This window comes from Trachinotus anak, unplaced genomic scaffold (genome assembly GCF_046630095.1).
Source record: "Trachinotus anak isolate AG129_WGS33_773 ecotype Australia unplaced genomic scaffold, CSIRO_AGI_Tana_v1 ptg000007l, whole genome shotgun sequence".
NCBI classification, from domain to species: Eukaryota; Metazoa; Chordata; class Actinopteri; order Carangiformes; family Carangidae; genus Trachinotus; species Trachinotus anak.
In genome coordinates, this window is record NW_027273858.1 from 17,737,478 (window position 1) to 17,760,190 (window position 22,713).

General features: G+C 44.3%; 2 long non-coding RNA genes across 2 annotated transcripts; one reads left to right on the forward strand and one right to left on the reverse strand.

The window, feature by feature from the left end:
• The first annotated feature begins 648 nt into the window (after positions 1 to 648).
• Positions 649 to 22,421, forward strand: LOC139623147 (uncharacterized). Its single transcript, XR_011691434.1, has 3 exons — positions 649 to 3,638; positions 4,230 to 7,670; positions 14,476 to 22,421. It is a non-coding gene; the product is annotated as an uncharacterized lncRNA (long non-coding RNA).
• On the reverse strand, positions 7,028 to 14,455 carry LOC139623148 (uncharacterized). Its single transcript, XR_011691435.1, has 2 exons — positions 13,739 to 14,455; positions 7,028 to 7,801 (listed from the first exon to the last, which is right to left on the reverse strand). It is a non-coding gene; the product is annotated as an uncharacterized lncRNA (long non-coding RNA).
• Positions 22,422 to 22,713: the final 292 nt, after the last annotated feature.

The following is a 22,713-nucleotide window of genomic DNA, read 5'->3' on the forward strand; positions in this document are numbered from 1 at the left end:
TACTTGCTCTCTCTCTCTCTCTCTCTCTCTCACACACACACACACACACACACGGCATTACAGACCGGCCTTCCAGACCCAGAGCCCAGATTCCCCAGCTCCCCTTGATGTCTCATTAGAAGCAAAAGCAAGCTTCCTCCTATTTAGCCAAAAATGAGAGGGGATGGGGATGTGTGTGTGCTTTTTTTGGTAGGGTTGTCCTAAAGGGTACTTTTGCAGAGTGCAAGTGAGCCGTGGGGCTGGCTGGCTGCAGCGTTATTGTCTCCAGAAGGGTTCCTGTAAATGAGGACTGCCTGCCGCTGTATCCCCCCCAGCCTTCTTCTGGCAGCCCTCCCCATAAAGCCTGGGTGACGGAGCAGGTAATAAAGGGCCTGAACGCAATGAGTCAGCACTTTAGCCTCCATTTAATTTCATCTGAATGCAGCGCTGACCCCCTCTCCACCCCCCACCCCCACCATGCACTGCTCTCCCTTCTCTCTCTCTGCAATAGACTTAACCCTTTCCTGCCTCCTGTGTCAGACTTAAATTATACAGCAGCCCCTTCAAACCTGCCGAGCAAACACTGTCTCATGGCCATGTGGTTCTTTTATAAACTGCATCCGCGTCACCTCCAAGAAAATGCTGGTAAATCAGGACCGTGTGCTCTTAAACCTCACCGTGCTGACAGTGAGTGTTGGTGTTGGAGAAGCAGAGGCGGGGTCTAGGAAGGGAATGTAGGCTACACATTCCTTTCCTAGGAGCTGTCTGAGCACAAGCAAACACTGCTGCACAATCAGACCAGGATTTCCGCCATTCCACAGCGCGAGCCAGACTCTTTGAGTTTTCCTCTCACTTCGCACGAACCCCCGGCTCTGGTCCTCGCTGACGCTGGCAGCTCCCAGTCTTGCATTATGTGTGACTTTCCATCCCTAAAACTGATCCATCTCCTTCCATTAAAATGATTGCCTGGCTGTTGCTCTTTGTTCTGCATCTGAATGATAAATCTTCCCAGACCGGATGCTATTCAGAATGTGAGTCACGCCTAAATATGCACACTTAGTCAAACTTGCAGTGTTTGTTTTTACCTCCACCATCCTGCACCTACAGTCTGCGGATGCTTTTACAATGAGGGTGTGTTCTAGTTTCAGTTTTTACTCTTTACAACACTTGCATAGATCTTTCGTCATCCAATGTCTAATTATGGTTTGTCCCTGTGCTGCTCCTTCTTCTGCTCCACTGGGCTCTCTTATTTTAACTTATTGTTTGTACCATTTCCTGGGAAGGAGGGATGACATTGTCCAGACCTCCTCTCTCTCTTCTCTCTTCCTCCTTCTCCGCCTTCCACAATAACTCTCTTTTTCTCTTTCTCTCTCCCTCTCTTCTTCCTCCTCCCTTTTTCCAGCTCTCTGCCTTTGTGTCTCATGCAGCTGCAGTACAATAACAGTGTTTGAGTGCAACAGTCCAGACAGGACTTTAGTTTAAATAAGCACCCCCGGGGCAATGTAATAACCCAACAACCCCCTGTCCCACTCTCCTAGTCAGTCCCCCAGCACTGGGGCCTGCTTCACAATACATTCCTCCTCATGCATCCTGCCAGCCACTCAGCCAGTCAGCCAGTCAGCCAAACCACCATAGGAAAAATACAGAGCATGGAACTGTGATTCACAGCCCTGATATAGAATATCACCTCCTCCCTTCTCCCCAGTCCAACAGCTGGTTTCCTGGAAGCAGACTTGTGCGGTGGGAGTTCGGGTCAGGGAGGGAAGACAGTGGAATCAAGGAGGCCCCGACTGTGCTCCATCAAAGGCCTCTCTTTTCACATCTGCAGCTCCCCACTGCAGTGTCGCAACATCCTCATGAGTAGCATGTGTTTATACAGAGGGGAAAACATTCACTGTTGAAAAACAAGGTTTGACGTAATGCAGGTTATCTCATAATGACATCAGTTAAGGTCTTGGTTTTGACATCCATGCATGTTTGGGGGTGGAAAGGTGAAGTGGAGGTGGGAGTGTTTCTTTCTCCAGCTGTCAGGTATAGATGACTTATGCCTTTAGAGAGGTACACACAAGGTTCCCTGTATTGTTGGTGATTGTTGGTGGGAATTATTAGCTTATCATTGAATAAGACCATTAACTAAATGTCTAAATTGTCAGCATCTGACCATGACAATATATCCCTCTGACAATAAACCCTAATTTATCCAACCCCCCTAGGATCTATGTCATCCATGACAATAAAATAATCTTTTAGCTTAAATAGGCCACCGAGTAATTTTTCCTTTGATACACGGTTTAAGTAGTGTTTCTTTGCAATTTTTACATTTGCAAGCAGAGTGCCCTTAACCTACTTTAGAGAGCATGTCAAGTCATATGTCTCTGTGGCCTTTCCTGTCTACACAATGACCCTCGAGTAGAGGAGAAGAATAGGAGCAGGGCTCACTTCCCTCCTGTGCATGAACAGCCTAATTTAGGAAAGCGTGTCAGTGTGAACCTTTGTCACATTGCCGGGCTCAGAATACCCATTGTTCCCTTGATAGAGTCATTCCACTTAGAAAAGGCTTTTAAGAGAGCAAAGAATATCTTGCATCCTGCGCCCGCACAGACACATCTGCATTTGTATTCATGCACCGGGCAAATTATTGCACACATACTGGCGGGACCACTCACTTACACCCGCACACACATGCATGATATAGGGAGATTAAGAATGGAAGTAGGCTAGCATGAGATCATGCATGCTCTGGCTCATTAGGTACATTTAATATAGTCTGCCTGGAAAGCCATCTGTTCCAGGCGGATGGTGCCAGATATGATGTGATGCTGGCAGCCATAGTTGTTCCTGTTTACCATTTTAAAAGATGGTCGTTATGTGGTAAGGCTAGACTATAGTCTGAACATTCCTCTCATAAAAACGTTCAATAGGGAACCCAATGATTCTGCTCTCCCAAATCAAGGAACATTTTGCTGCATAATGGTTTAAGATTAGATTTGTACAGAAAATAAAGAATAGTTAGACATTTTTTTCAGTAACTTCCTGGAGTCACTGGTTGACCAAAATGTCAATAGACAGGATAGCTTTCCCCGTTTCCAGGCTTTACACTAAAATAAGCGAAGTTAAGATAAGCTAACCAGTTTATGACAACAGATACACATTTTCCATACAGACATGAAAGTGGCATCAATCGTCTCACTTAACCTTATTCCTTTAAACCGCTAGCAGCTAGCAGAGCTACACTCCTGTGCCAGGGAAGTACGCAGTAGCTCAGGCTACATCCACAGTACTGCGTTTTCGTTTTAAAAATGAAAACAATCTCCGTCCAGACAAGTGTTCCAGCCCTGTATCAAAACGATCTGCCTCAATACTAACGCACATGAAAACGCATACAAATGTGACCATTCATGGACACTGGGCATGCGAGAGCTGGTGTAAACAGGACGCCAATTGCAGAACATAATACGAATGATGAAAGCAAGGCAGTTGTTGTAGTGTTAACATGCAGGATTTCAAAGAACAGCAGCTGCTAAAGACAACACAAAGACAACAAGGTCATTAACAGCTGGAACTCTTGTTTTCACTCCTGGTGGCAGAGGCGGATAAAATCCAATCAGGGAGCAACCAGGTGTGTCTATGTCAGCATTGTCTTGTCAGTTAAATGTCAGGTAAGGCTAACGGCTAGAAAGCCAACCCTCTAAATATCAGGAAACAGAAAATTTCAAGCTTCCTGTGCTGTTAGTATGATTTAAATAAACTAGTTGGGTCACCGACAAGCATATGGTGACTATTGTACTGTAGAAATGGCTCCATGAGTGTGACATACTGTATTTCAGTAGCTCGGCTAAGGACTGATGCTAGCTAACAAAAGCCATACTGGTAAGCTAAGCAAGGTGGGAGCTATGTGGGCTACCTCTTATTTTACTAATGTTAAAAGTGTATTATTACCAAAAGTTATTAAAATGAGATGGATTTTGGCTGATTCCCTTTGAAACATACAAAATATGAATTTATGGCCTATAAATGCTCTGTAAACAAAGACTAAATGGCTAAACATGCTTCAGTTAATTTAACCATATTATCTATGTATGACCTCTAAGATACACTGTATACATTAAATACAAATATCAAATTGAGTTTGATCAGCGCAACAGGAGGTGTTTCATATCGCTGTAAGTCTGCACGTTGTCTTTATGTCTGTCTTTATTTTTGTGGATGTATGTGTGGGTGTGTGTGTGTGTGTGTGTGTGTCACTGCAGCAGGATATGTGTGCGTGCATGCGAATCCGCAGAGACAGAAAGAAAGCCCCCGTGCCGCTTTGCAGTTGCCAGCAGCCCCCCTCTTCTCATCTCTGGCTGGGAGGGTCTTGGGGATTAACTTTCCACTTCTCTGATCCACTTTTCCACAGAGCCAATAGCTATGCAGGTCTGGAAATGTGTTATGTGGCTGGGTGAGACAAAAATCAAGGCCAATTCCAAAATAATTTATGACCCCTGTCTCAAGGTTATTTCTGTTCTTTACCTTTGCTGCCTATTCATTTCAATGACCTCATCTCCATTATGAGTCGTACCGTAAACAAGGACAAAATTTAAATTCAGAGGACGTTCATTACTATACAGATAACATGACTTTGCCTCGCAAATACAGTCATCCAACATATTTCCTCTGTTTCTCACTGTTGCTAGCATTAACATTCATCTCGTATTTATTACATAAGCATGTTTGGCATATTTCCATTAGGTTTTTGTTTTCACGCTCCATTCCAAATCACAGTAATTGCTTCCTCCTCTTGCCTTTTTGAGTCTGAAGAGATTACGCTCTGCAGCTGCAAATGATTTTGTTTTACAATTGGAAGGGGAATCCAAAATTAGGATGGATGAATACATAGTGACAAAACTGAAGTTTCATACTACATTTTCACCTCCAGCTACCACAGCTCTTAATGCACTGTGGTTTATTAGCGCAGTATATCTCGGATTTCAGGGAGCACTGTAAGATTTCAGGAGAGCGTCATTCAAACCGCAGGGTAGAGATATAAAATGGTGAGTCCTTTAGGAGACGGGATTGAAAGCCTCCATCAGTGCAGCCAGAGAGGAGGGAGCTGAGGTATTCCTTTGAAGTGGGTGGCTCAGATATTAAATAATTGAGTTGTAGGAGATTAAAGTTTCAGAAGCTAATTTGGCCCCCTCTGCGGCCTGTCACTCAGGGGCTCGAAGAGTCTGCAGCCTGCAGACGACTGGTGAATAAGTGTGACTCACTTCCTGTGTGTGGCTAGGCTGGAGAAACCCTATATCTGTGGCAGACTGAAACAGGAAGTTCATCCAGGGCACACTCTGTGTCTCTGACTCAGAATGAGGGTGACGCCATTTTTGCTGTCCGAGTTTTCAGGAATCCAATCCTCCATGTGCTCTAGCAACAAAGAGGCACAGAGAGGTTTCACTTCCCCTCGTTTTTTTTTTTTTTCCTCACAAACACTCACTATAGTTGCTGACAGCTGAACTGTTATGTGGAAAGAAGTTCATTTGCTGATGCAAGAGGAACACGTTTGTGTAAGCCTGGATTTCAGTGTTATTTAGATGCGAGGGTTTCGGTTTCAGTCACTGTGTGCTGACAGAGAGGCTGCACAGCCTTGAGGTGAAAGCTCTGTTATTTTTGTCTGGAATGTGCCTCTCAGCTGACATTGAAACCTAATTTTCAAGCACCTTGAGGATGACACTGGCCAAGTGGTAAAGTAATTGATATGTATGAGGGCATATAAACACAAGTACATTGTCTTTGAGGACAAACAACAGACTCTGTTGAAGGAGGTGTAAGGACATAGTGGTGAATTACCTTTCCTACTTTCTTTTCTTTCTGTCTCTGTGTGACTTAATGCTAGTGCAGTGGCGCCACAGCGGGCCAGAAGCCTTCCACAATGACTCAAACCCCTGCAGCGGTAATGAAAAAGAGCAACTCCATCTTCCTGCACCTATAGATTGGCTGGATAATGTCCCGGCGTGAGCGACTGTAGATTTGTTTTCCTGAGTCTTTAACCTTGCAAAGATGTCAAGATGAATCAGACTTACAGTAGATGTGGCCCAACTGAGGCCTGACCTGTCTCTATGGCTTTGAAATATGAGACTCAAACGTCTGGTTCTGCAGCTCTATCCATGGCCCTGAGCTCACACTCTGAGCACTTTTGTTTACATGTCTACTTTGGAAAATTGTTTAACAAACCAAATATGTGGTATCTACTCACCTTGTATATTCAAATCTCCTCCAGTGACATCATGTTAGTTCAGCAGCCGGTGTGGACACTTATAGCATCCTACCCCTGGAGTATTTGTATTGCTTGGTGTTAAGCTCCTGTCACCTGGGCCAATAATATGTTTTGACTGTCAAGGGTCAGAGTTAGCTCAGGGCGGTGTTGCTATGTTGCAGGGAAAAACAGGCCTCCCGTTGTCATGTGGGCCCGAGGGCTGCTGGGATAGAGAGCCAAAGCCCTGTGGTGAGATCAGTTTATGGAGGAGGACTATGTTTAAGAATGAGCCCCTGTGGGCTGTTTACGCCGTGCTGAACCAGCATTACTCTCATCTAGCTGGAGGAAAAACAAATAAAGCTTATAAACTGAAACAAAAAAACACATTATTACGGCTGTCTCGCTGTATTATTACTAGTTGCTGTCAGTTGCATCATGTACCAGACAAACTGCATGTCACTCTGTATTTTGTAAGTGTGTTTACAATCTGACAGAACAAAATATGCAGCAAAATGGAGGTATTTTATTGTTTGTGTGCACATTTACTGGAATTTAAAGCCTTTATTGAATTTATAGGAGATGATTTGGCGTGTGTGAATAGATGTGCAACAACTCATGATCTCTTATTCAGCCTTGAAGACTTATTTTTCTTAAAACTATTAAACCAAACTATGAGCTATTAAAATACAAATTACATTAGTTTTTTTTATAACCAACTTCTACTAATATTAAAGGCCCAATATCAAGGCCACAAGAAATGTACTTATGCATTTATGCTTTTATGAACAAAATCAGGATTAATAAACACACACAAAGAAATTGGCGTTCCACACATTTATTCATTTTCTGCAAAGTCCTACAGCAGCTGCTGCTGAAACAGCAGAGCTGTGTAATATCAGTCACCACGGAAGTGTAAGCATCAACTCCAGATAAACACACAATATTATGACTAAAATAACAACACCAACAACAAACACAGGGGTAGCCTTGAGCGTGGAGCCACGGCCCCTCACCTGCATCCCCCTTCTGTTCATCTTGAAAACTTTACTGTGCCTCACAAAAAAAAAAAAAAAAAAAAAAAACAGCCAAAGGGCTCCTGTGTTGTTTTTCGCAAGGCACTTAAAACTACCTCTGTCACTTTACCTCTCGCGTTTACTCCACTGAGATAATGTTTTCTCTGCCTCGAGGGATGATCTCTAGAATGAACCCTACAGATGAAAGAGAGCAGTGTGACGACAGGTGAGAAAAAAAGAAGAGCAAACACGACTTGGCGGGGAGTTTTAAGTGGTGGCAGCTAAACAAAAGGCCCACAGCAACGTAGATCCCTCCCTCCTCTGGTATGGTGGCCAGGCATGCTGGAGCTCTGTCTGCGTCTGTGCTCCTGTGCAGACTAGCTCCACTTTAGCTGCAGGCTAGGAGGGAGCAACGGTGGACAGGGTGTGTCTGCTTACCATGGAAGCAGGTGGGTAGACTGCACTCAGAGGTGGTGGAGGAGGGAGGGAGTGAAGAGGAGCAGGTGGTGGGGTGCTCGCTCCAAGCAGCCAGGGTTGACGTGACTCCGCTGCTATGGCTACATGTAGTATAGCCAGTCACCTTTTCAACAGGAGAGACAAAGGCATGCCATGTGACTGTGGAGGGTTAACAATGTCCAAATACATCCTCCCAGAGCTACTATCTTTCTCAGAAACACATATCGTGTGTAGCCATCTGTACCCTTAGATTTAGTATTCAGCGATATCCGTGGTAGAAGAGGTATTCAAGGTATTTAATACTACATTGTAAAAATGCTCCACCACATGTATAAAAGTCTGCATGCAAATTTGACTTGAGTTTAAGTGCAGGAGTCTAATCAGCAAACTGTACTTATGGTAAATATGTGTATGTATACTGGATTTTACTGTTGTAGTTGGTTGAGGTGGAGCTCGTTTTATAGGTTAGGTCCAGTGGTTCCCAACCTGAGGGTCGGGCCTCTTTCCAAAGGGTCACAAGATAAGTCTGAGATGTCGTGAGATGATTAATGGGAGAGGAAAACAGAAAAAACAAAGTTCTTCAACACACATAGTTTTTTTTTGTTTTGTTTTTTTTGGTGAATGTTTGCTGTTTTGGAAAATAACTGGATCATTTTATCTGTTTGGGAATCAAACACTTAATATATCTAAGATCTAAATGAAGCCATCTGAGAAGTTTGAATGAGAAACATCTCTATGCTAATTATCGGGGCCCAAAAGTAAGATGGGAAAAACATGATAGATTGAAAAGAAGCCACAGCTACACGCAAGCCAGAAGGGTTGGGAACCACCGGTTTAATCTTCAACAATGTATTGTATTCCCTAAGATCATCTAATGTTTTATTTGTCAAACTAATCTTAACATTGGTCAATGAAATGCTAAGACAGCGGAGATGAGTTGAAAGTATCATTTCTCCCTCTGACATGTAAGTACCAGAAAATGGAAATGCTCAAGTAGAGTACAAGTACCTTACAATGTATAAAGTAAATGTTTTTTACATTTCACTCCTTCATATGAATTCTTACAGATTAAAGAACATATCCTGTATATATTATCCTGTATATATTTCAAGGTAATTCTTCCCCTTTGGTCACTTTATGAGATATTACGTTTTTTTCCAGAGGTTGTCCCAGATATCTGGCAATGTTTGATCTAGGCCAGCTCCACAGCAGGGTAGCCAAGGGGAAACCAGGGAGCCAAGTTAACTAGTTCATGTCAGTCTTCAACTTATTTTAACAGATATAGGCTGCATTTACTGTGGAAAAAAAAGGCAGCTACTTCCATGAAGAGTTTCTACTTAAAAAACACTTCATGACCTGTTTTCAATAAGACACTCTCACATCCCAGAACGATTTTTCTGACACTAAGCAGCTTACTTTGTATATATTCATTTACATTCATCTTTCCATGGCGTTTGCCAGGTCAAGAAAAAAAGATAGAGAAGTTCAGGCTGGGGCTAAACAAAGCAGCCGCTGTCATAAGCCATCAAATTCTAATAAGGCATAACCTAGTCCTGGGTGGGCGAGGGAAGCCGCTGTTTTTCTGCTATTTCCATTTATAGACTGCACCAACAAGCCCCCTGGGAGATTGCTCGCCATGACTCATGTCTCCAGTGCTTCTGGTCCAGACTGTACTCTCTCTCCCCATTATCATCCCCGAGCACCACTGAATTTTTTTTTTTCCCCTGTAACTCGCTTCGTGTTTATCTCACCTTTCTTATTTTCATTATTTGTTCAATATTTTTCTGCCTTTGCTTTCATTCATGCAAGATAAAGCCTTGTAAGCCTGCACAGAGAACCTGAAAAAAGAGAATGAGAGGAGGGAATCAATGGGAGGAGTGAAGCGAGAGGGTCAGACCAGCCGGGTAGCTGATGATGAAAGTGATAAGTGGGCTAATTCAGTCCTGTGTAAATAGTAGCTATACAGTACAGTCGGCGGCCATTTCCCAGAACTGTTGTTGTGGTGAAACGGCAGCGTCAATATGGGGGGATGTCTCTGTCTGCCTTTCCCAGCACAGCAGCCTGCAGGCTTTTCACCATCACGTGGTGTGCCTGTCCTGGCCCCCACCCCCAACCCCTCCTCTCTTTGGTTATATTCCAGTCACGGCAACCCCCCCACCACCACCATCCCTCTCTCCCTCCACCCAGCCCCGCCCCTTCTGTGCTCTGTCAGGTCACCCGCCTTGTTTGTTCAGATGGAACAGAAGAGGAAATGAAAGCTCTGAGTCCACTGTTAACCCATTCCTGGGACTCTCTGCTCCACTATTGTGTGCATTCCTGCTGCTTTTCAACTTGTTGTTTCCCTGCTTTGATGATGATTTTACATCTATATCAGGAGACAGTAATCACATCAGTTCTTCTCTAGTATGGTGTGGGGAAAAAATAACCTGCACAGTGGTTGCTGCTAAAAATACAAGTGAATCTCAGCTGCTCCAAAAAGGATAGGGTGAATAAGCTGCGCCACATTTGAAGATAATAACTGTGGTCTACTTAATATGCAGCTTGGGATATTCATGCATGTATGACTTCACTGGAAAAATGCTGCGTCAGTGTCTAGCTCAAGATAAAGTCATATTCCTCACTTGTTCTATTTGTTAAGGTTCACACTTCATCAAATATGACCTGCCCTGTTTGCACACTGTAATAACATGTGTGCAGGGATGCATATGTGAACCTCATGCTTATCCTCCAGTCTGCCACGTTCCTGCTTGGTTACTACGCAACCAGGTCAGAACAACATGGACACCACAGTAGCTGAATGGCCATTTTGGGTAAAAGCTCTCTGCAATAATAAACAGCTTCTGGCACAGAGAAGTTGTTTTCCAGCTGCTGATCGGTGCCAAAATACAGAATTAACTGCAATACCATTTACTGCTGTGGAAAAACATCAGCCGTCCAAACCCACATACCTTCAGAGGCTTTGAACAGCTTGTAATCCCTCAGCAGCTAGATGGCTCTCAGAAACAAGCCTGCCCAGGCTGCTGCCAAAGAAATTACTGCACAGTTATAGTGTTACGTTCCTATAAACTAAAGTGTTCTCTCCTCACTCTGTTGGAGAGCATTTTTTTTTCAGAGGACAGAAAAGCAATTGCGTGAGCTTAAATTTCTGCTTTTTATCTCAACTTGGCCACAGCTGGCTATTGTGTTTGCTGGGAGCCCGGAGATGTCTTTACATGGGGAAGATAAGCCGTAGAAGCATAAAACAGCTGCCTTGGATTTTTACAATGCTGGGGCAGGAATGCTTCATGCTTATTTTGAAGTGGCTCCAAAGATATTTGGAGCGATTTGAGGCGAGATCAACTGAACTTTACCCTCTCTCAGAGGAAGGGAAGGGAAACAGAGACTCGGCTGCTGCCAGAATCTGTGAGGCTCAAATGAATTTAGAATTAGACAAAGTGAGGCTGTGCGGTCGAACATTACCGTCCTGTGGGTCGCTCGTTTATTCACGTGTTTCATCTTAATCCACCAGTTATATTCTGCCAATTATCTCTTATGGGCTTGAATCAGTGAAAGCATATGTGAGTGCAGCTTGTGCAAACTGTCAAGGCTACAGTTTGTGCTGAGTTGTGACTATAAGGGCCACGCTGTGTTAGCCTTGCGCTGACATGTCATCATCATGGCCTCCATGACCACTCTGCTAGGTTTCTTGGAATCACTGGGAACATGACTATTTTCCCTGGCAGCAAGCCACGTTAAACAGATCAGTCACAGAGTGTGTATTGTAACTGAATCAAATAAACAGGATAAGCTGGTCAGTAAACAGTGAAAGGAGGGCAGGGCATTGCAGGAGATCTCAGGCGTCTCAGGTGCTGTTGCACCCCTGCTGTCGAGGCAGAAAGTTTGTGTAGGTCAACCATGCTGCTGTCAGCGGGCCCCCATGCATGTGCACTGTGATGTCCACAAGCTGAACAAGCAGCTTGGTGTTACGCTTTCATACATGCATGTGCACAGTTCTGAGAAGTATATACAAAAACATATATTTATATGACATTATACATTCTGTAATGTGATCACAACTCAGACCTGCTTTTAAACAGTGGCACTAGTGTTACAACCTGAAGGAAACTACAGGCATGAGAGTGGTGTCAATCTTTTCATCTAACTCAAATCTTAAAATGTAAAACCATCCCTTTAATAAAACGTGGAACAGAAGAAGACACATTGCACCTTTTTCTGCTTTAAGACACTGTACGTGCTAGTTTGGCCCTAGTTAGCTTAAAATAGCATCAGGCTAGCTGCTTATTTTCAGATTCCTGTTTACAGTTGACCCCAGTAAACATCTTTTAGAGGGACTATTGAGGGTGTTTCACTCCACTTGTGCTAATTACAGTATATTTTGCTGTAAGCTCTTGTCAGATCTGTGAAATGGCTGGTGAGTTTGTTTTGAACACAACCACTGCTTCTTAGAGTGAAGTGTAGTCCCCGTAGGTATCTAATTAAGAGGTCTGTATTGTTGTTTTTGAGATGGCAATTACTAACGTTGAAGGTAGTGAAGAGATTTGAACAAACTGTGAAGTGAAATGTGAAGTGAAAATCCTTGATCTTACTGGACAGAATAGAAGGGGTCAGAGGTCATGTTCCCGCCTGAGGGCACAGAGAAGGTCATCTTTGGGATTTGTGGATAAATACATGATGCCATTGTGCCCTGGGCTGTATGCAGGCAGGACTTCAATCTGCAGCCGCTCAACTTCCACTCCCTTACCCCCCCCACCCGGCCTCTGTGATCAGTGGGCCTGGGCTGTTGTGACTGGGCCAGTCTGACAGATAGACCATGATGAGAGTCAAGGCTGAAAGCCAGGCTCTGTGACTGTGGGGCCAGGCCAGGCCAGGGATGATGCAGGCTCAGGGAAACAGAGAGCACTGTGGACAGCCCTGGCTTCGGCCCTGGGGCCCCTCCAAGCCCCTCCTGTCCCTCGGAGCACTTCCTGCCTCTGTCATTCTACCAGCAAATCCAATCCCTGATCAAAGGCCAAGGAGAAAAAAGGGGAAGAGAAGAGAGAGGAGACAGAGAAGTGAAAAGGGCGAGGGAGATTGACGTGCGTGTTGGGGGGAAAAGGGAGAAAACAACAAGCCACTCTTTATCTGACAGGGGAGGCAGCTGCTCGGGCCGGGGCACCTGTGCGCCTGCTGCCTCCCGGGCTGACGCCAAGCTCCGCCCTAGCGCCCACCAGTGCCAGACCCATGAAAAGTTGCCATAGCAACACCCAGAGCCCACAGTCTGAAATAAACAACCTTTCAACCTCATCTGAGGAGGGTAACCTTTAGATGATCTGTGGGCAGGCTGAGGTTACGCTGGCATCACCAACGTGACTAATTACACCTCTGCCAGGTTTGTACCTATTCTATCTGTGAATATCTCTTTGTGGAAAATTAAAATTGGAAGTGCTCAGTTTGTGAAGGCAAAGGAGGGAACCCACCTGTTCCTGTGCCTGCCCGAGGCAACACAGAAATCCTGCAGGACTCCAGGCAGCGCCATTGTTTCAAGGCAATTACCCAGACCAGATTAAAAATCAGCTATCATTGAGCAGATGTCCTGGCTCTTTTCCCCTGTACAGGGGAGGAGGGGGGAATCTTATTACATCTCACCAGCCAGGGTGTGGACAGTGGAACCCTTTCCTTAGGATTGGATATGTCCTCTCTGCTTAGAGTCTGCACACACACACACACACACACACACGCTCACCGGTGTAGAGGACAAGGCTTGTGGTTCTAAGCAGAAGTGACATCCCATTCATTTGAGCTGGTCAGGGTCTGATGTCCCCCATCTTATCTTACAAGGCTTAGCGCTGTGAAATGACATTGGCCCAGCTCCAGCAAAGACCAATGCAGTGGCTAGCATCACTGGAGCTGGCTGACTCTACGCCACACACACACACCTACAGCGACGCTGGGCTGTCTGACTGCAGTTTAGAACTGTGTTATGGTTAAATGCCGCCATTCAGTATCATTTCACAGCTGTTAATGTTCCGAAGCGGTCAGTGTCTGTCATTGCTAAAAATACCCCTGACAAGAGCTCACTTACCGATGTCACACATGAAGCTGAACTTGTCAAGTAATATGAGTTGATTGCTTCATAGACTGGTGCTTTGAAATTGAACAAGTACACTTCAAACGTTAACTTGATAAAGTCTGCACTGTTAATATAAAACAGGCTGAGGTTGCTGGGCTCACTCAGTTGAAAAATATTTTCCAGAAAATCCCCAATCGAATTTGCCTGAACATGTCCGGTTTGTTTTCTTAGCTCGAGTTGTTAGTGGTCACTTGCCGGCAATGATGCAGCAGGATGAGGACACAGCTGTGATGGTAAAGACGAACAGGATTAAGAATGTTCTGGGTGCAGAACTTGTGACATTATTACCTTAATACATTTTCCTGTTAGAAATGAAAGGATGTGCAAATAAAGACAAAGAAACAATCATATTCACGCAGTATGTACAGTATCTGAGCGTGATCACATCCACTCAGTGCATGTAGGCGGCTACATGTTTGTGCACATGTTGAACAGTTTGTGAGGCAGAAAATGAAACAAAGCAAACAGAAACAGATGACATTTTAACAATATGTTGGGTGTTCAGTCATCTCAGCACCACACCATATTGTTTGACTGGAGGTAACACATGAAATCTTGTCAGTGCGCCCACACTTTAACCTGCTATCCGTGTCAGTAGCGTCATCTGTCCGGGTTGTCCGTGTCTGTTCATTTTAAGGTTTTGCTCTCACCACCCTTCTTTTAATCTCACCTGCCATGTTTCCATGCAGGGTGGGTTCACAGGGACGAGTGGAGTGTTGCAGAGGGGATGATTGATACCGGCGGGCTGGCAGCTCTTATACAACGTGGAGCAGTGAGCATGCGGCGCCGAAAGATGATAGAGGTGGCATATGATAAACGAACAGGTGATGAAATGAGCCCTTTGAAGGGAAACTATTTCTGTTCCTTCCGAAACCCTTCATTATGTACTTTTTTTTTGTTTTTGTGTTTCCACTGAGGCCGAAAACAATCTTCAAATGCGTGGATAGAGTGGTATTTCTCATTTGGTCCTTTACTTCTAACAAGAAAAGATGAAGAAAGATGTGAAAAGATGCTCACATAAAAACACCAAACCCAGTTTTATTAGTCTGAACATCACTGACAACACTGTCTGACTTTTTTCACACTCACTCTTTGCTTCATCACATCCTCTTGATTGCTGAATAAATCTGCCTGGGCATTGCTTGTGCTCTGCTCTGCGTAGTCCATTAATATTCCAATCATCTTCTATATCAGATAAAGGGGAGAGACAGACTTCTCTTCATCTCTCAAAACACCAGCTGTGCGAGAGCCGTGAGACATCCTCACATGCACATAGAGCTGTAAACAGAGCACTGCAGACACATTAATAGATTCATACATGCAGGCAAACTTATATAATTGAGGAGTTTGCAGGCAGCGGCATCAATTTTGCATGGCGTTCATCCTGCATGATTCACAACGTGCACAAGCTCCTGTTTCTTAGATGAATTCACAAATTTCAACTCGAGGCACCTGCACACTATTGGAAAGGGAAAATATGGGGAGGAAGCGAGCGCCTACATGGGCAGATATCACCTCCTCCTGCACTCAGATGGGTGTTGATATGCTGCTGGCACCTCCAACAGTCCCCCTTTTCATATCCTACTCATCCCCCCCTCCCCCCGTCCGCCAGCCAACCTTTCATTTCTCAGAGCCTCTCTGTCACTCTTGCTCCACACTATCCTTGTGTTCCCCCTCCCTCAAATTCAAGTAACTGCAGTGTAGCAGTAGTTTTACCCCATGCCCCTGGGCTTTGCTGGTCCCTGCTCCTCTAAAGCGATTAGTCACTCAGGCATCGAGTGGACGAAGGGTCTGGAAGCTTCTGATAGAGGACCGCTCGCAGCCCAAGTGACAACCTCAAGGACATTGTAGTTGTGTTGTTGCTGTTTGTTGCAGTTGTTTATGGGGAGGGCTGTGTGAGAGTGTCCAGCTCCTGGGGGTCGAGCTGAGGCAGCGAGCCATGGTAATTACATGCCACTCGTCACAGTGCTTCCTCTCTCTCTGCCCTGACCATCGCCAGCAAAAAGCTAACAGCTTGTGTGTTATCTTCGTAATGATTTGCCCATCAGTTCACATGGACACAGCACTCTCCTGTCTCCCTGCACACAAACACTCACCCCATGCTCTTGCACGAATTCACCCACTGCACAGCTAAATTTAAATACATGGATGCAGCCTTGTGTGTGCAGCTCGGTGTCAAAAATACTGGGCTCCATTTCCCTTCCAAATTTTGATTTTCTGCACCCCAGTGCTTCATTTACTTATATTTAAGATCAGCTAGACGAATCTGAAATACAAACCCATCAGAGTGCATCTCAGCACACACTGGGTAAATTGGTAAGGATGCTGAGCAATACAGTGGGTTACCTTGTTTCCCAGGAAACAACAAAATCCAATTAAAGGAGTCCATGAACCATAGCAACATGTGGTAAACACAGCATGGCACCGCCGCAAGGTTGTTATTCAATCATCAGAAGTAAAACAAACAATTACTGCAGAGTGACCCTAATGCAGGAACAAATGAGAATTTATGCATGAGGAAGTGTGGGTTGGGAATGGAAGTGATTCATCCCTCATGCACGTCGGCAAGAGACTGCTCGAGCTCCTTATTCACAAGAATAATGATAATACTGATGAGACAAGCATTGTGAGGAATTTATTATTTTGCTGTCTAAATGTCTTTCATGTTCAGGACAAAGCATTTCCAGTGGTTTTACATATCAAAGAGACTCCACTGTATTGTTGTTATTAGGATTGATGGAGGTATGTTACCCATGTTAATTAACTGATGCTAATTGTGTGGATGAATAAATTACAATCAAAAGGGCGACATCTTAGGGCTGATTCATTTTTTATAACAGCTCATCTCTTTCTTTTCTATGATACTTTATTTTTAAATGTTAAGGAGGTCGTAACATCTGGGGGAGGGCTGCCGGTCGTAGGTGGATGGCCGATACGGCAAGTTATGACTGAGTGAGATATAAACACCTGGAGAATTAGCTGATAGGAATTCATGCATCCCTGCCTCTTAAATAACATCCTTATTATAGATCACCTACACAGGCGGATGAGTATTCTCATCACAGGCTGTAGCAGTGATGAGGAATCCATATGAATTGTAGGAGTCACTGTAATTTTATGGAGGAATCACATTTCAAAGCTGGCTCACTCTCACAGTTGCCATGGCAACAGTCTAACAGAGTTAGGGTTAGATGACTGGACGGACAGACAGACGAATCCAGGAAACATTTATCTATAGTGCAGATGTTGCTCTAACTTCAGGTTAATGAATGGTTAATAAATGATTAATGACACTGTATAATGCAGTTGTAAGCAAATATAAGGACATTTCAGGCTTAGATTAAAAAAAAAAACAAAACATGTTTAAGTGTTTATTAAACTGTTTGCCTACAAGGAATCCAAAACTGATATATAATATATAAAATGTTTGATATCACTGCAATGTAGCTGTGTGATAGCGATATGCTACAGGTGTCCTCCCATTACATAGGGTGTTGTGGGAGCACAACCCATCACACCTTAAACCGGGTAATGTGATCATACCTCCGCCTTCTACTACAGAGGGGAGGGCAACATGAAGAGGTGGCCTCATAGTTAGTTTAGCAAACAAAGTTGGCATAGGATTAGCTAAACTGTTACAGAGTTCAGGGACAAGCTTTGCTGTTTGTGGCTACACCAACAATCACGTTAAACTTTGTGGCTTATTAAAGAAGAGTGTGTTTGAGCGTACACCAAAAAACAAAAAGGGCAAAATGTGCCCGACCTTATCTCCATGGAAATGCTGATAATCATCGGAGCATTTCACATTGTTTCAGACCGCCTCACCATCAGCAGCAAAGGAATCAACAGAAGCTAAATTGTACCTTTTCCAAGGCCGCTCTCTGCTCCCTCAGCTGGAGAAGGCAGCGGTGTCATCACATTATCCTTTTTAAGGTGGCACGTTATGTCTCCACAAAATTTATTTTCCAGAAACAACCATTAGAATGTGTTGTTATGGTGGCCTTGAGAGCTCAGTGTACTGCAACTGAAGAAAATATGTGCAAATAGAAAAAAAGCAAGCAGATTCAGAAAACAGCATCAATTTAAAAATGAAATACAGAAACACACTACAAGTGGAAAAGACAACAAATGGAAGTGTTCACAGGAGACGCAAAAAGGTGATGAACATGGCTGGAACACAGTTGTTTCCAAGGAACATAAAAAAAAGTGATGAACCTTGTGTTGTGTGTATGTGCAGCACATGTATTGTCAAATTGATGAAGATGTTTTCTGGATTTGCTTGTGTTTTGTCTATGTGCATGTTTTCTTAAGCTGCAGTACATTGAACTGTATGCATTTATTAATTGATTATATAGACTCTATACAGTAGAGACTCTGCTGTATTTTTGCTGCATTTTAGTTTATTATATAGAAGTGGTGCATACCCACACATTTGGAAGTGGAAGACTGAACAGGATAAAAAGTACTGGTGAGCCAATATCTTGTGAAACTGCTGCACCCTCATCATGTCATGATGCCCTTTACATATTTTCTCTTTTTGGCTGATAGCATTGCTAGTGAGTTAGCAGCCAGATGGCCTGTGCTCCACTAGAGCTGACTCACAGTAACTGGTAACGGAGGCTCTGCTCTCCACTACAGACTGTTAATCGTGCTATTCAGAGCAGGTCAGGTGTTTCTCCCTTTCCCCTGATATATGGCGTTTAGCAGACCGACAGCGAGATGATTACATCTTGTGTTGCAGAAATGTTTCACAGGATAAGAGATTGCCTGTGTACAGCCGAGCTGATGCTGGGTGTGATTGAGTTGTCCTTGTGATTGGAACCCAGCCTCCCCTCCTCCTTCTCCTCCTCCTACCCCGCCCCCTCCCCCATCTCGAGACTGGTTGTGGCTTGTAACCATGGCGACAGCTGGTCTTGTTACCTGCTTAGAGGGGGTAGGAGTGGAGCTCGTGACTTCGAAGATTGGGTTACTAGCCACGGCGGATGGAGGGCGGTCAGGTTGGGGGAAGGGGGGACTTCACACAAAGGCCATACTGTTCTCTGCACACCCATTCTCTGCTCGAGCAGCCAGTGAGGGAAACAAGATCAATAGCATGAAGTAGCTGATTAAAGTAACTCAATATTACGACTTAAGTTTCCAGAGATGCTTTTAGAGCGAGCTGGGAGCAGCCACATCAGCTCTCTGTCTGTCTCTCATGTAAGCAGACAGAATCATTGCTAAGCTCCACACACCATGAATAAACTCCTAAAGGCAGGATTGACTTCATCGCTCCCAACGGGAATCCTAGTGACACATATTTACCTCAGCCTCAGTCATATAGCTTACATGGAACGGGAGCAACAGAGTAGCAGGTTTCTTAATTGTACACATAAAAATGACTACATGTCACACTCTCAAATAAACCACCTTTGAATTGCTGTGGTGTTTTCTCTCATTAGGTGCACTCATTTTTCTCTCATCTGTTTGTGGAGCCGCAGTATGTACCTCACCCTGACTAGTCTGACTTCAAGGCCCCCTTTGGTCTTTATTTACACACTGACTTATTATTGAGAGGCTGCTTTACACAGAGAAGTAATTAATTTTTGACTAATGATGTGCCAGTTGCTTGACAACAGCAATTACGTCTTAATGAGTGAAAAGCTTAGTGTCAAATGATTGAGATGCAGCTGGATTGGTGCTAAATAGCTTTTAAGCCCTCAGAAAAGCCAATAGTGACAACATGCGCTGGTTTAAATACACATTTCATCTTCAAACATTATCTTGTAGGGTGTGATTTATGTCGGGGCACTAAAGTCTGCGCTCAGTGAGTTATGCATTTTATAAATGATTGAAGAGCAACATTTAAAACCTGATGACTGAAGGACAGCAGATAGAGTAAAATCTTTAAAGACATGGTTTTTGGAGCTTTTCAAATGTGTCTGTAGGGCTGTCAGAGGCTCACCTTTGTTTTTTCTGTGTGGTTTATTTTCAGCAGAGCGAGCTGAAGTCAACACTGAAACTGTACATTCACTCGGCGCTGAGCAGCTGCGCAAATGGCCTCAGGTTTCCCCTAGAAACAGGCCAACGCATTCCAGAGACGCATCAATGGGATTTGTTGTTATGATGGAGCGAGGCTGGCAGTGGCCAGATTTGGGAGGACTGTTGCCATGGAGACCACTCGAAGGGCCAAAAGCAGCTGTAGACAGTCAGCTGATGCCCTTTGGGTAAATCCTTTCAAACATGATTTGCTTACTTCTTTATTTATTTATCTCCCTTTCAGCTAAGAGAAAGCCCCTTCACGATACACAAACTGCCTCCGCCATTTTGTATCCAGTGAGAGGATGTGGGTGGAGAGCTGCAGTGTGACACACTACCTGATTTTATCTGACAAGCAACACATCCACATCAAAATGTATAATTCTGATGCATCATTACAGAGCCGCAGCAATTAGCTGATTTAAGTTAATCAGCAAGATTTGGAACAAGAAATTCATTGTTTTTGTTTCAAAAATGTCAAACACAAGCTGGTTCCAGCTTGTTAAATGTGAGTATTTAGTGCTTTTCTCTGTTTTAAATCCTTGTAAATTGAACATATGAACTGTTGGTCAGTCAAAACAACAAATCTGAAGTTGTCACTTTAGGCTCTTTAAAGACAAAACAATGACTCAGTACTAAAAATAATTAGTTGCAGCCCTACATCACTTCTCTCCTAGCCTCTGGAAAAAGAGGCCTTCTGTTTCCAAGCCCACTTCCTTGCGTTTTACTCCACGATAATGTATTCAGCATGTCACCACGTGAGTCACATGTTGCATGTGTTATACGTGTCGTCGCTGTCAAACAGGCCAATGTCTGTGTGAGCGCTGGTGAATTGGGCCCGTTTGAACAGTTAATGCGGCCCAGCACGTCAAAGAGGACATGATCTTTTCTGGTCCGGAAGAGAGTGTGTAACACTATCTGCAGCTTAAATGGAGCGAGACAAAGAGTCAGGGGATCGTCATGTATCACCACTGCCCCTATCCTGCAGGAGACAACAGTGGGTGTGTGTCATGGCTCGGTTTCCATAAGCTTTTTTGTGCAAGTCATGAATGATATTCTTACACCGTGTAATCCGACCTCGCCTTATTATCAGGGAATATCATGCTACATCCAAGATAGGAGCAATGTTATGTAGCTTTACAACTCAGGAGCATTTTATTTCAGGAGCAGTTGGTCTCAGCCAGAACATTTTCCAACAGTCACGTCATGGCCGCAGGTGATTATTCTAAACAAAGTAGGGAAATCTTGCTGAGCATGTTTGAACGTTGGGGAGCTTACTCAGGTAATCCTCATTTGTTTATAGCCGGTGAAATTCAGGTCAACACAGGTGAGATATACGTTGTCTGCCAGCAACACTGTTGACTCTTTAAACACTGTGGTAAACAGGTGTGTCTGTGTGACTTCAGTTTTGGGGTTACTCTAGTTTGAAATGTGGTTTGGATGCAAGTTGGACTTCAAACAAATGATTTCACATCAAGCAATCCCACAATCCTTATGGTCACCACATGGTCTAGAAAAGGCATGACATTCGAACCTGGCAGCAGTGAAAGGTTGAGGTGGGTGTGGGGTTGTGTGTGTGCACAATTGCGTTTGCACTGCAACCAATCCGGCTCGCCTTACCTCGCTCCACCAGTAATCGTGGGAAAGAATGCAGCTCCTCTACTGTACTTGTTTTCCTTTGTGTCGGAGGCGTGGCCGGGTCATTATATGGAGCGCTGCCACTGCTTCTCGTGACAGTCATGACTCCCAGGTGTCACCTCTCCAGATCATCCTGTTGATACTGTAATGGGGGAAGACTCCATAACAACTTGGAGCAAGAGTGACCTCATTTGCCTCAGGAGGTTCACAGCATACAGCTGTGGTTTCACTTTACCTTCATCATTGTGCTCTGAAATGATAATTAGTGTGAAAGATGATTCAGATGGCGCTGGTCCAGCTTTAACGTCACTAACAGAAATTACTAGCATCGTATTGCTAAAACCTTATTACAAGAAATAGTTTTAATGAGGTTGAACATTACTATGAAATTGGTGATATTAATCCTGTTTGTCAACAGCACAAATTTCATGCTGCTTTTATAAAATGACACGTTGAGGAGCTTGACCCTAAATTTCAAACACATTTTGAGTTTGCACAAGTGCTTTCGCAACTTGCTCTTCAGCTCTCTTCTGTACACATTAGCAAAAGGCCCCAGATGGATAAATGCTGACCACTTGGCTGAGGTTTGGAAGGGCTCTGCCACATTTGGGCCCATTTAAAGCAATGTTTCCCAGTCCTCAGCAGCTGCTTTCCATCCAGTGGCATTTTCCTTGTCTACCCCCCACCACACCCCCACCCCAACGCCATCCACCCTCCACCACCACTATCCCCTCTTTCTTCACGTCAAACTTGGCAGGCAAGTTTACACTCTGATTTTCAAAGCCGCCCTGTTCTCTGTCAAATGTTGCGTGGCAACATCAAACGCTCTGCCGGACAGAGCCTTCCTGGGATTCCAGCGTGGTGGGCGGATAATTGGAGGCAGGCCTCAGCGGATCTGGCAGATGTGTGATGAGTTTTTACTGGAGCGTTGTTTTTTTTTTTTTTTTGGTGTGTATGTGTGTGCGTGGGGGGGAGTTGAGAGACGGGCTTTAGAGGGAAAACATAAGGGCTTTCTTTGTTGTTGTTCCCTGCTCCCCCCCTAATGTTGGCCACAGGGCCGTCTTATTGGCCCAGTGGCCAAGTGAGGGCTGAGTGTGGCAGTAAACATTGCATACAGACACGATATCTGAACCCAGCATGTGGAATTTGATGTCCTAGGTCTGACTCACAAAGCCTTTAAGCCTCCAAACATTTCCACATGTCCTGTCCTTTCTCTGTTTCACTTTTTCTGGAAGCTGCCTTTTTTCTGTTAGTTTTGCAAGAAACACCCAGAT